Below are 6,000 nucleotides of genomic sequence, written 5' to 3'. Positions count from 1 at the left end.
CAGGCCTTGTTAGGAGAAGAAAAACCCACTGTTGACTCCTTCCTTCCCCGAGCGGAGAATTCCCTGTGGTAAAATTATTCCATTTAGATGGAAACTTTTTGTCACTCCTGTCTAAATTGGCATTTCTGGCTCTTTCAGTGAAAGCAGTAAACTGTGAACCTGGATGCAGCTGTCAATCAAACGGAGCGTTATTTCAGCGTGCCAGATGACGGGCAGAGAGAGAGGAGTGCTCTGATTGGCTAATCATCAGCACCTGCCACTGTCACTGCTGCTCAAATCACGCACACACACATACAGGGATAACACATTGGAGATTATCAACAGCCTGTCTTGTTTTGGGAACGATAAACATTCAGTTGAATGCGAAAGCTTGCATTAGCGTTTAAGTTAGCCTGTGAGAGAAGAATAAAGCCGCTGTCAGATGATTAAAACTCCCACAAAAAAGAAGCTAATTCACCCCGCTAAAATACCCCCCACTTTCAAAAGGTGATCCACTCTAATCTTACTAATAGGATTACAAATGGTTTATTAATAAATAAACATTTTTTAAGGTGACAGTCTTTTAACAATAAATTGTGAAGCTTTGTGACTTCAAACACCATTCATTCATTCATTCATTTTCTTGTCAGCGTAGTCCATTTATTAATCTGGGGTCGCCACAGCGGAATGAACCGCCAACTTATCCAGCAATTTTTTACGCAGCAGATGCCCTTCCAGCCGCAACCCATCTCTGGGAAACATCCACACACACACAACTGGGCTAGCTAATCAAGCTCTTACTAGGCGGTCTAGAAACATCCCTGCGGGTGTGTTGAAGCAAGTTAGAGCTAAATTCTGCAGGACAACGGCCCTCTAGGAGCGAGCTAAGACACCTCTGGACTAAGCCAAAAAGAAATGAATGAATGAATAAAACCTGAGCAGCACGGTGGCACAGTGGGTAGCACAATCGCCTCACAGCAAGAATTTCGCTGTTTCAAGCCCCGGCTGGGTCAGTTGGCATTTCTGTGTGGAGTTTGCATGTTCTCCGCGTGTTGTCGTGGGTTTCCTCCAGGTGCTCTGGGTTTAACTCCCCAAGTCTAAAAACATGTGGTACAGGTGAACTGGGTGAGCTAAATTGTCCATAGGGGATGTGTGTGAATGAGTGTGTATGGATGTTTCCCAGTGATGGGTTGCAGCTGAAAAAGCATCCACTGCGTGAAACATATGCTGGATAAGTTGGCAGTTCAATCCACTGTGGCGACCCCTGATTAATAAAGGGACTAAGCCGACAAAAAAATTAATTAATTAAAAAAACACGCCTGTACAATTCTTCGCATTTTCCGGAATATGTCTAAACAAAGGTGTCACGTTGATGAATTAACAAGCCATGTATGATTTAAACAATGTCATTTTAGCAGCATTAGCTTCCCATCAGGTCATAAACGTGTCGCAGTTTCACAACCCAGTGCGCAGCGAACGTCTACCCACAGCCTGTTCAAAATAACCCAGCGTTACGACATAATTACAGATTCCATTATCAGTTCATCCTCTCTGTGAATCTGCTGAGCTCGTTTTCATCGTGAGAGTGAAACAAAAGAAAATCAGACATGTTTCATGTCTCTGGCATAAGCTGTCACTTTAATATAGAGAATCTAATTGGAGTTGGCAATAAATAATGGGTCTCTTAAGGACGCAGTGTGAGCGGGACGTCCCAGATGCCCGATGGCTGAACAACAATTATGGAGGATTTTTGACTGGAGAGATTTGAGGTTTCCAGAAGGATGATCATGATCAGACCTTATGAAGCAATGCATTAATAAATGCAGCACGCTAGGGTATAATGTCTAATGTGAAACATCATGATGGACAATGTCATCGTCGTCGTAGGCGGCGGTGAATTCATTATTTAGGAATAACTATTGAATTCATTATGAATTATTTATTTGTAGCCTACCATTTCATCTACCTGACCCGCATGGTCTTTGGTTTAAGGCTGATTTATACTTCTGCTTCAAACGCCGGCGTATGCTACGGCGTTGACGCATAGCCCTACGCTGTGGCCGTCGACATCGCTGACGTGCACCTCTCAAAAAATGTAAGTACACGTCGCAACAACGCGTAGTGCAAGCTCTGTGATTGGTCGGCTTGGAAGCGCTGACGAGTCTGGGCGGGACCGAGAGCCGCGCGAATGGCGCGCGTCCGATGCAGTGATTGTTTACAAGTGTGGAGTCCCGTGGAGGAGCTCCAGATGGAAAGTTTTGTTCCGTGTTTACCTCATAGTTAAAGTTGTTGCACGTCTGCCGGTTCCTGCCTCAAAATGAGCGAGTTTGAGCCACTTGTACATTCAGGAAGTGTTCAGGAAAATCAAAACATTAGTGAAGAAACTCGACAGAGTGGAACATTTACACCTCACTGCCAACTAGCGTTTCAGAAGTGTTAATGCAGACCAACAGAGACAGCGCGCAGAAGTATAAATGCACAGCTACACGTGTTGCATGCGCCGTGGGTTACGCCAGTCACTTGACGCATAAATATAAACCAGGCTTTACCCAAACCAAGTGATAAATAAATAAAGGTAATTTACACACAAATTACCACTGGTCAATCACTTTTTCCGTGGGACTCTGGCATGAATAGGCAGAGTGATCTGTATCGTTATAACAAACTTGGTTGGTAAAAAAGGTGCACAACCAACAGCAACCAACCAACAGTATCTGAGGTTTACACTAAAATTACTAAGTACAAGCGTGAAAGCGAAATATTCAAGCAGTTTACTGATGCTGTGAAATGTTACATGTTGATTCAAAAGACTTAAGAGTCATTAAATAGAGACTAGATTGCATGACAAGATAACATTTAACAACTATAGTGAGATGCCATCCAGCGGTACAACCTTGATAAACTGTCTGATGCTCTCTGGCGTTTTGTGCTCAAAGAACCTGCCTGGAGCTCAGACCTGTATGTTCCAGTGTGTGTGTGTGTGGTTCCGTGATGTGCGTTTTCCGTGCTATAGTGTGGACAAAGAGCTGTTCAGAAATGCTAGATGTAACTCTAGTGTGGTCGTAAATTGTTTTTTTCTAAACTGCCAAGACGTATTAGTGTAAATGGGGCCTAAGTGTGTATTTTTCACAAGCGGGTTGCTGCTGCGACTAAGGGTGGAGGATCGCGATGCCGGCTCAGCATTGTGATATCTATCGGCGATGGACGATGGCATCTTCTAGCGACCCAACCCTACAACACACGCTATTTTAAAAATGCAAAATTCAAGTTTTGAGAATTCAAAGCAAGTGAAAGCTGTTCACACACACTGTAAAATAGAGCAGTGCAATAATTAAATTAAATTAGTTCACTTGACTCACAGTTGAAGTCAAAATTATTCGCCCTTAAGTCAAAATTATTCAAATTAATTTTGTTTTCTTTTTGAAATATTTCCCAAATGACGTTCAGCAGAGCAAGGAATTTTTCACTGTATTTCCTAAAATATTTTCTTCTGAAAAAAGTCTTATTTATTTTATTTCAACTAGAATAAAAGCAGTTTTACATTTTTTAAAACCATTTTAAGGTCAATAGCATTAGCCCCCTAAGCAATATTTGTTTTTCTCTCAATTGTCTACAGTACAGACCATTGTTTTACTGTGTTAACCCTAATTAATCTAATTATCTTATTAACTTCAACTGTATATTCATTAATTCGTTTTCCTTCGGCTTAGTACCTTTACTCATCAGGGGTCGCCACAGCGGAATGAACCGCCAACTTATCCAGCATGTTTTTTACAGAGCGGATGCCCTTCCAGTTGCAACCCAGTATTGGGAAACACCCATAGACACTCATTCTCTCTCTCTCTCTCTCTCTCTCTCTCTCTCTCTCTCTCTCTCTCTCTCACACACACACACACACACACACACACTACGGCCAAATTAGTTTATTTATTTTACCTATAGCGCATGTGTTGGACTGTGGGGGAAACTGGAGCACCCGGAGGAAACCCACACCCACAGGGAGAACATGCAAACACCACACAGATATGCCAACTGACCCAGCCAGCACTCAAATCAGCGACCTTCTTGCTGTGAGGCGACAGTGCTAACCACTGAGCCACTGTGACGCCTTCAACTGTCAAAATTCAAAAATCTAAATTCTATTCAATTCAAAACTCTAAGTTTGGTTGTATTAAGATGAACTTAACCATGTAGATTTCTAGTTCCCAGCATGCTTTTGTGTCAGACTAGGAAATGAATGTAAAAGAACTAAGTGTTATTGTGTATGTTATATTTTTTGGACACGATTAAAATACAATAAGAATTTCTCATAACATAATTTCTCTGGAACAGCCTTCCTAACAGTTCAGGAAGCAGACACACTCTGTCAGTTTAAAACTAGACTAAACACACATCTCTTTGCATTAGCATACTCATAAAACACACATGCTGTTGAAATCCAGATCCTCTAAAGGATTGTTAGTCTGAATTATTTAGGGCAACCAGCTGGAAACATTTCCCAAATAACACTATAATTTGAACAGCGACTGTGCTTATGTTAGTCTGTTTTTATTATTCCAGAGGTTTCCATAATCCTGGACCAGGCCGCATCCTGATCAGATGCTGTGGTGGTCATGGAGGAGTGGAGAGCATGAGACTGATTCCTGTAAGACCCCAGTGAGAGACGAGTCCTCGGATTGATCCTGAAGGGACAGCATGTACACCAGCCGGTGACCTACTCACGCCTGCAGCTTCTCCACGATGGACGTCCAGCGCTCTCCAGCCTCTGGCGCCTAGACTGCAGCTCTGCACAAGACGTTTGACCATAGGAGAAATGGTCGTGCCCAACAAATCCTGGTTTCTCTTGGGGTTTTTATCCTTCACTTTCGCAAATTGGTTTGTTCCTCGCCATTGTCACCACTGGCTTGAATGGTTTGGGACTTGAAGAACTGCACATGGATGGATTTGCTCTTCAGTGTTTGGACTCTCAGCAGTGAAAATTATCCCACACTGAACTGAAAACTGGACTGACACAGTTTACATTTACTATAATCTTCTATGTTAAGCTGCTTTAACACAATCTACATTGTAAAAGTAGTGTCCAGTGGTGTCAGGGGTGTCCAAACTCGGTCTTGGAGGTCCAGTGTTCTGCATAGTTTAGCTCCAACTTCCTTCAACAAATCTCCTTGGAAGCTTCTTGTATACCTAGAAAGAGCTTGATTAGCTGGTTCAGGTGTGTGTAACCAGCCTGATCTCACGAGAAATGAAGTATTTTACGTTTTGGCAGTTTAGTGGCTAATTCGTACGAATTCGTAAGAAATTGTACGATTTTAAAAAGGAGGCGTGGCACCTAACCCCACCCCTAAACCCAACCGTCATTGGGGGATGAGCAAATCGTACTAAAATGTACGAATTAGATCGTACGAATTCGTATGAATTAGCCACTAAATGAAAAAGTTACGAATTGCCGTGAGATTGTGTTGGTGTAACTGGGGTTGGACCTAAAATATGCTGGGCACCCCTAGTCTAACTAAATGTGACTGTGCAAAGTAAAAAACATTTTTATATATTAGTAAGAAGTAAAATACTTAAGACAATAAAGCTAAAATTACTAAATTGAAATCATGCAATGAGTTTTTGCAATTCAAATTAGTAACAAATTTATATTAACAGTGCAGCAAAAATGGAGAATATGAGAGAATTAAAGCGCTCTGCTGCCCTGTCCATCCAGTGCCAAGCATTTCTCCCTCACCACTCAATAATTAGCCCTAATGGCTATTGTGTGATACATGATGCAATTAAAAGCTAATGTTATGCACGTATGTGATTACCGCAGGCAGAATGACAGGCAGTCATAGGGGTCTTGAATGTCAACACATGCACACACATGCATGTTGGTATTAGTGGTTTATGAGGACTCTTGGCATAATGTGGAAAATTTTGAATTTAAATAAACCCCAAGTATGATTTTTAAGCATTTTAAATCATGAGGACACAAGGCATGCCCTCAGTTAGTCGGTTGAATGTCTGTTGAAGGAGCAG

General features: G+C 42.0%; 1 long non-coding RNA gene across 2 annotated transcripts in view; it reads right to left on the bottom strand.

Annotated features, from left to right (window-relative positions):
- Positions 1-6,000, bottom strand: part of LOC137496855 (uncharacterized) — a 132,892-nt gene that overhangs the window by 55,033 nt on the left and 71,859 nt on the right. Inside the window, exon 4 of one of the 2 annotated variants that reach the window (XR_012388238.1) lies at positions 1-63. This exon is cut by the window's left edge and continues 89 nt beyond it. This is a non-coding gene — a long non-coding RNA (uncharacterized lncRNA). Of the gene's footprint in view, positions 64-4,257; positions 5,164-6,000 lie in introns of those variants that run through there. The other variant, XR_011017491.2, reaches the window with a different exon arrangement.

The sequence above is a fragment of the Danio rerio genome, chromosome 12 (genome assembly GCF_049306965.1).
Source record: "Danio rerio strain Tuebingen ecotype United States chromosome 12, GRCz12tu, whole genome shotgun sequence".
Lineage (NCBI taxonomy): Eukaryota > Metazoa > Chordata > Actinopteri > Cypriniformes > Danionidae > Danio > Danio rerio.
This window is presented reverse-complemented; position numbering and strand designations above follow the sequence as displayed.